The sequence below is a fragment of the Rhinichthys klamathensis genome, unplaced genomic scaffold (genome assembly GCF_029890125.1).
Source record: "Rhinichthys klamathensis goyatoka isolate OS25496 unplaced genomic scaffold, OSU_Roscu_1.1 h1tg000177l_1, whole genome shotgun sequence".
Taxonomy (NCBI): Eukaryota; Metazoa; Chordata; class Actinopteri; order Cypriniformes; family Leuciscidae; genus Rhinichthys; species Rhinichthys klamathensis.
The window spans coordinates 2,006,470-2,014,408 of NW_026606706.1; the positions used below are offsets into that span (position 1 = coordinate 2,006,470).

The 7,939-nt window shown below is 41.2% G+C and overlaps 1 long non-coding RNA gene across 1 annotated transcript; it reads right to left on the minus strand.

The window, feature by feature from the left end:
* Nucleotides 1–4,814: 4,814 nt before the first annotated feature.
* Nucleotides 4,815–5,554, minus strand: LOC130094390 (uncharacterized). The gene is made up of 3 exons (XR_008807971.1): nt 5,436–5,554; nt 5,225–5,405; nt 4,815–5,075 (listed from the first exon to the last, which is right to left on the minus strand). It is a non-coding gene; the product is annotated as an uncharacterized LOC130094390 (long non-coding RNA).
* Between the last annotated feature and the right edge of the window lie 2,385 nt (nt 5,555–7,939).

Below are 7,939 nucleotides of genomic sequence, written 5' to 3' on the forward strand. Positions count from 1 at the left end.
GTTCAACATCTGTCGTTGCTTCAGTGAAGCGCATAGGGGATTTATAAGCGCTCTCAGTAAGCGCAATGTGTATGGAATTTGGGCCAAATGACTCGAAAGTCATACTCAAACCAAGACACGGATACGTGCCTAAATCCCTCAACACACCGTTCAGGGCTCAGGTTATTTCCCTGTCTGCCCTGCCGGTTTACAACGAGGAAAAGGACGCGAGCTTCCTTTGCCCAGTCAGGGCATTAAGAGCTTATGTGTCTCGCTCGTCTGTTTTCAGACAGACTGAGCAGCTTCTCATTTCGTTCAGCGGACGTGCTAAGAGACTAGCCGCATCGAAACAGAGCCTATCCAGATGGATAGTTGATGCCATAGCGCTGGCATACACGTCTAAAGGCTTGAAGTGTCCTTTTGGTGTTAGAGCACACTCCACAAGAGGCATGGCCTCGTCGTGGGCTTGGTCTAGCAGGATTACCTTGCAGGATATCTGTATGGCGGCAGGCTGGGCCTCCCCGTCTACATTTATAAGGTTTTATAACCTAGAGGTTCCCGCCTTACAGGCTAAACTACTTTCGGTCTAAAAATCAGTATTGTCTGCCCCGTTGCTTCGGCTCAGAATACTACAACCGCTTGAGCACCGCTCGCTGATCGATAAAATAACTCCATGGGCAAAAGTAAGACCCATACCGTTACCCAGTTCAGGCCGAACATTTTCACCCTGACTGTGTGGAACACTGTTGATTAGTTCCCTTAGGATGCTAACTTATTGGGAATGACGCTTCTAGCCTCTCTTCTCAGACTCTTTGTGAGTCCCTGGTGATTATGCACTATATGAACCCCGGGCACATGCCCTTGGGACTTTGGTGTTGGATCCCAGCACGCACAACGTTTTACACTGTGTTCCTCTAGCGTAAGATATTGCGCAGTACGAGAGAACCTCTCGTAAGAGAACGTACTCGGTTACTAACGTAACCTCGGTTCTCTCTAGAAGAGGGAACGAGTACTGCGTATCTTTGCCGTGCCCAGTGCCGCTGCTAGCCATTTTGGTGCCCTAAGCATAATTCCTTTATGATGGCCCCCCCCCCCCCCCCCCCCCTCTCCCTCCCTCCCTCCCTCCCTCCTAAAAAAAACATTTTCATTTAGGATTTTCATTTAGGGGGGCTAAGCCCCCAATGAGGGTATGATTTATAAAAAAAATTAAAAGCTAAAAAGTAACACTTTAGATTAGGGTCTAATGCTTACTATTAACTAGTTTCATTACCATGCAATGGCATGGTTTTATAATCACTGGGATCCCGAATTTGAGGCAGGTTAGTTAGGGGTGTTCGGGGGAAATTTTTGGATTTTTCTGAACTACAGATGTGCATTTTAAGATGTTGTGAAGGCAAAAAAAAAAAAAAAAAAAATTCGATAACAACAGCTTTAAAACCATGTCAGTGGGCAGCTGATTATTTTTCTCTCCTCATCAGCATCACACTCTTTTTCTCTTTGTTTATATCTTGCCCTGTCTCTTCCTCTCCTAAAATTGGCTTTTTTAATTTACTAAAGGTTACAATTTGTATTTTATTCTCAATATGTACACATTCATTATAAATCCTGTGCCTAACATGATGAAAACGGCTTTGTTCATGTTTCTTGTCCCCTCACAATGACAGTAGCCTAAACTATTACACTAGGCTACATGTAGGCCTATTTTCAGTTCAAAATGGCGAAATTAGACAAAACTATATTAGTTTGCCTAATTATTTTTTGTCATTCGTTTAACATTTATGACCTAAAAAAAACTGTCAAATAAAGTTAAGTTTAGCTACTTACATCTTATCTCGCACTTGACCGTACACTGAAGCGTCGAGTTGCACTGTTAAAATTCGCGCTCAGCGTCTGTGAACATAAAGCCCGCCTACTTTGATTTGATTGGTCATCTCAAATATTCTGACATTGACGAGCGGTGACAGACCAATGAGGCTCAGATGAACACACATGAACACACACACCCTGTCCTGTGTTTCTGACGTGCTCTCTGTCTCTGCTCGGCGCCGCTGCGGAATGAAGAGGAAGAACGCGCTGAATCTGATTATAACAAGAAGTTTGATGATTGGTTTTTCATTAGGCTATTTTTGGTGCCCCCTCAGCACTTGGTGCCCTACGCACAGCGCGTGATGCGCGTGGTGGGAGCGGCGGCGCTGGCCGTGCCTGCAACACGCCCTGGTTCGCTTCGGCGATGAAAAACCAGATTATATCAGCCCATCGAGCTATATTTATAGCCCCAGGCCACGCCCGCTTTTGCGGGAGGTGACGTAGTGGGCGTGAAGCGCCCCCATTGGATCTGACGTCACCAAGGGCCTCTCTCGATAGGCTGCTGCAGTTGCCGCAGGACAGCCAATAGGCACGCGAGCCGTCTTGCCTATGTATGCATGCTGCCGCAACGCGTTTTACATTAATTCAAAATTAAGGATAATTTTTGGCTTCAATATCTCGTGGAAAAGAGGTTTTGGGAAACACACCCCAGAGTGACAAGTATAAAGTGGCAAAGCATTTAAATTTTTTTCACACAGCATAATTCCTCTTGTTATTCAAAGCAAAACTATACTCCAAATTATAAATCAAGTCAGCGTTCTTACACTTTTAACCAAGCTTTATTTTTTTCTACTTTGACATTCTGCCATAAAATAAGCTTGAGAGCATTCTCAGCAACACTCTGTATTATATGAGTTATTTTAATCGGATGTGGCCTATTCCCTTCATTATCTTACACTGTTTTTTCTGCAATGTAGGATTTGTTTTCTTTCACAGTCTTTTAAAAGGCATCCTTGTTTAATTGTCCCATGAAACACTTCTTTTTGTTGTCAGCTAGAAAATTATTCTTGGATGAGACTAGTTATTTACCACACTCTGTCCTGTTCTTTGGCTGAATTAAGCAAAGCAGATGTGAGAACAGTTTGCAAAGTTTGGCAAGAGGAAAAACAAAGTTCCTAATCTTGGAGAGTAAAACAAGCCTTGTCTTCAAACTTCTAAAAAGTTCAACCATTGAACACTCTCTTGCTCTCACTCTCTCTACTTGAAGCGAGCAATACTGCTATGATATGACAATTAGGACTACTTCAGCAAGGCTGCATTAAATTGATCAGAAGTGAGAGTAAAGACATTCGATACAAAATCAACATTAATTCATATCAATTCTGTTTTTTTGTACTTTCTATAGTTTCCACAAAAATGGTTCTATAAGCAGAACAACTGGTAATAAAAAAATATTTCTTAAGCAGCAAATCAGCGTATTAGAATGATTTCTGAAGGATTATGTGACACTGAATACTGGAGTAACAGCTGCTGAAAATTCAGCTTATTAAAAGCTTATAAAAGGAAAAAAGTTTATTCTTTACATGGTGAAATATTTGTGTGTGTGTGTGTGTGCAGGGTTAGGAATAGTGTAAGGGCAAAAGAATATACAATTTGTACAGGTATAAAAATAATTATGTCCAAAATGGAAAGTCTGAAGCATGAAAACACAACACATTGCTGCTAAATAATTGGTGAGCCTCAAGTGCTGCTTAACTCAAATATCAACGCTTTTCTACTTCCTCCAAACGGCTTTGTGGGTTTTATTAAACCAAACAGTTCCCATAAACACTCAAGCTCCTGTGAGCATTAGACCCCATTGTATAATTTGTGCTGACATTTATGCTCATTTGTATTCAATTGAAAGGGAATGAAACTTCAAAATAACTCAAAGCTTCTCTGAGTGGAAGCATTAACATCTGATTAAGACTTATATATGGTGAAATTAACCTAAAACACTTTTAGCACTTCTACTTCCCTATGATTAGAGTAGGCTACCATCAACAAAGTACAAATATAATATACATACAATATAAATACAAATGGTGTAAATTCACCAAACACTACACAAGATCAATGTTGCAGACTGAAGAAACTCATTTATTTCTCAACACGCCCAAAATGTTGACATGGAGATTCATAATACTGTAACAAAATGTCACTTTACGTATTGTACTATAAGGTTACTGTAAAAAAATAAATAAAAAAAAGGTAGACATTGTCTCTTCGCCTAGCTGGATCTGGCCAGAGAATTTCATCAACATCGCAGGCAATGTTGTCATTAGCAAGACACCTTGGAAAGAAACGTCTTGAATGGCGAGTCCATCCTTGCATTGCTGCTACCTCCAGGTCACAGGCCTACTCCATGGCTTGGATGAGGGATACCTCAGCCTGGAGACGGAGATCATATACCTTCCACCGCCATGCCGAGAAAAACTCTTCAATAGGGTTGAGGAATGGAGAGTATGGTGGAAGATATAGGACGGTGAAATGTGGATGTTGCTGAAACCAGTTCTGAACCAGAGCAGAGCGGTGGAAAGACACATTGTCCCAGACAACAATGTATTGCATATGATCGATTTGATTTGCTGCTGTTATGTTGTGCAATTGGTCCAAGAATGTAAGTATGAGTGCTGTGTTGTAAGGGCCCATATGGGCATGGCGGTGGAGGACCCCATTCTGTGTAATGGCTGCACAGAGTGTTATATTACCCCCACGTTGCCCTGGGACATATAGCCCTGTGGCCAATGATGTTTCTTCCCCTCCTTCGTGTTCTCGTCAGGTTGAACCCAGCCTCATCTACGTAAATAAACTCATGCTGGATCTACTCTCCATCCATTCGTAAAACTCTCTGAAGAACAGTGTCAGGCAAAATTGTGTAGTTCAGTGTAGATCTAGTATACATATTACAGTACAGTAAAATATTATGAGACAGTATGCAAGATCACACTGCTAAAGTGAATACATACCTCTGCATAATCATGCCGCAGTCGTTTCACCCTTTCGGAATTGCGCTCGAAAGGTACTCGCTAAATTTGCTTCATTTGAATATGTTTTTTTTTAGGATGCGTGCCAGTGTTGATGTTGAGACCTGATGGATATCGTTGAAACTGGCGTGGTTATTGACAATGTTAGCTTGGAGCTGATTGAGTGTTATAGGATTGTTGGCCAAAACCGTGTTTACTATCTCCCTCTCTTGCTGTTCTGTGAACATAGGAGGCCTTCCCCCTTGTCGTTCCTGACCCTCAATCCTACGTAGAAAAAAAAAAAACAGTATACAATAGTACAGTAATTTCACAGGAAAAGGTAATAGAAGTGCTGATAGTGCATAGAATACAGTACTGTAAGCAGTTACTGAAACCGTGCAGAAGTTTTTGATATGATTATATTTTTACAATACCTCTTTTCCAGTCGAAATGTTCTTATCACACTTGCCACTGTGTATCGGCTTAGATTTGGCTGTACTCGCAGTCCAGCCTCCCTCAGCGTCAGGCCGTGGTTGACAATGTGGTCAACCAGTGTTGCGCGGATCTCATTTGTCAGATTCGGTCCTCTTTGAGCACCTTCTTGTCTTCCTCTTCCTCTTCCTCTTCCTCTACCTCTACCTCTACCTCTACCTCCAGCATGGCCTCCATCTCTTCCTCTTCCTCTGTTGATTCCTCCTCTGTTGATTCCCCTTCCTCCCCTTCCTCCCCTTCCTCCCCTTCCTCCCCTTCCTCCTTGTCCTCCTCCTCGTCCTCCTCCTCGTTCTCCTCCTCGTCCTCCTCCTCGTCCTCGTTTTCCTCCTCGTCTTACTCTTTCTCTGACTCTTTCCATTGTGCTTGAAGACTGATGAACACTGCTGCTTTTTATAGTGCTCATACACCTGATTGGTGTGTCTACAATTAAGCAAACAAGTGTTTGCACACCTGATGACTGTGTTGAACCAATTGGTTGGACGGTGCGGTAATTTGCCAGTCAGTGCTTTGGTATTGCAAGGAAGTGACTTTATGATAGATTTTTGTGTGTAATGTATGTTAAGTGTGTTTAGTGTTTTGCAAATCACTGTGTGTAGAGTTTTGCAACAAGTGTGAGGTTGACAATGTGCTTGTAGTTGTGCAAATATGGGCTGATGTTTTGCTTCTTGAGTGTAAGGTTTTGCTAATAGTGTACTACTTTTAATTTTAGTGTGTAAGCAATCCAAAAAACTGTAAAATGCCATGCAGACACTTCCTGTCTAAAGTGGCATTCAGATTGATTTAAGACAAAGCAACCAGAAGTCATACATTTCCAATAAGAGTTGATATGTCCGGCATCATGACAATGGCAAAGGTTAGTTATACACAATGTGAGAATGTCTGGGATACAACAAAGCTGTCGTATGCAAATGAGCAGCAGCGACCAATGGGAAGAGACAAGTGTGGGCAAGACAGAGAAATGAGTGTTACTGAGAGCCATTTTATTGTTCTATATGATTTGGCTCAGCCCACGTACAATAATATAATAAAAAATGCATGAAGAACATCTCAAACATTGTCAGCGTTCTGAGCAAGTTTGATTCATGCATTGATAATCATTCATCTTGTTCATTACATGATTTGCATTATGTTCTGCTGTGATTTTTATGCAAACAAATAAATGACAAAAATACAAACTTTAATCTTATTCTTACCTGCTATTTTATAATCAGATTTGCAAAGCTATTGCCAGTTAAGCAACCTAAAAATAACGTTAGGGCTTCCAGCAGAAGGAATACCTTCACTAAAAATGCAGAAACCTGGTGACTTCCGATGATCAAATCACTGTCAGTGTGGATGTTCTCGGCCAGAATCAGCTGAAATCTGAACCAGACTTCATACTGTTAGCCAAAAGTGGTTATGCAAGGCTACCTCTAATCCAAACCTACACATATACAATCAAATGCTACAATGCATCTGGATTACAGTGGTACTGAGATGTTTATTACTTCTTGCTTATCATCCAAAATTCTGTGCAAAATAATAATAAAAAATTAAATAGATTACACACTCATGGACCACACTCTCTGTCTGTCTCTCTCTCTCTCTCTCTCTCTCTCTCTCTCTCTCTCTCTCTCTCTCTCTCTCTCTCTCTCTCTCTCTCTCTCTCTCTCTCTCTCTCTTAATTCAATTCAATTCAATTCAAATGAGCTTTATTGGCATAACTGTGTAAAATAGCACAATATTGCCAAAGCATTAGACATTTACAAACATATACGTAGATAAATAAAAGTGAATTTTTTCCCCCATATTATACATAAATACATCACAATAAAAATAAATAAATATATAAAAAATAAGTAGGCTACAGAGAGCAGTTTAAGGGAAAAAGAGGGTTCAGCCCTTGTTCCTCATATGATGGCAGGAAGACACATATTGCGCTGCCAGGTGAATACATTCTTCTTTCTCTCCCAAAATATAAGACAGTTTGTTTATGAGGCTTGCTTGTTGGAATTGAGGTGAAATCTGTGCTATTTATGTGAAATAAGTGTCTCTGATGTTTTTATACTTGCTGCACTCGGTGAGGAAGTGCAGCTCGTCCTCTACGACTCCATCAGAGCAGTGTGAAAACAGTCTGGGCTCTCTGGCTCTCCAGCTTGTCTTGTGTCGGCCCGTCTCCACACACAGACTGTAGTCACTAATGCGATACCTTGTCAGGAGTTTTCTCTGACCATAATTACTAATATTGGTCAGGTATGGTGTCAATTTATATTATCAGACTTTATTTAGTGGAAGTATTTTAATTTATTTAATTGTGTGACCTTTATCTGCCAATCGTGAATGTATTCTTCTTTGGTTATTTTCCCTATTTCTTTTACTTTTGAGTGTCTGAACTGAATTGTTGAATTAAGTTTATGTTTTTCCACTAAATATTGCATGGGGTCGCTCTCTGTGTGTCCTGCCCTGTATCTAAGAGCACACTGATGGTAGCTCTCTGTCGGCGCGCAAACCAGATGGATTTCAGATAGGAGAGGGAATCTGCCTAATTCTGCCCTTGCAGAACTCCAGGTGGAAAATTTCAACAGGGGTTTTGTCCCAGGATTCTCTCTCTCTCTCTCTCTCTCTCTCTCTCTCTCTCTCTCTCTCTCTCTCTCTCTCTCTCTCTCTCTCTCTCTCTC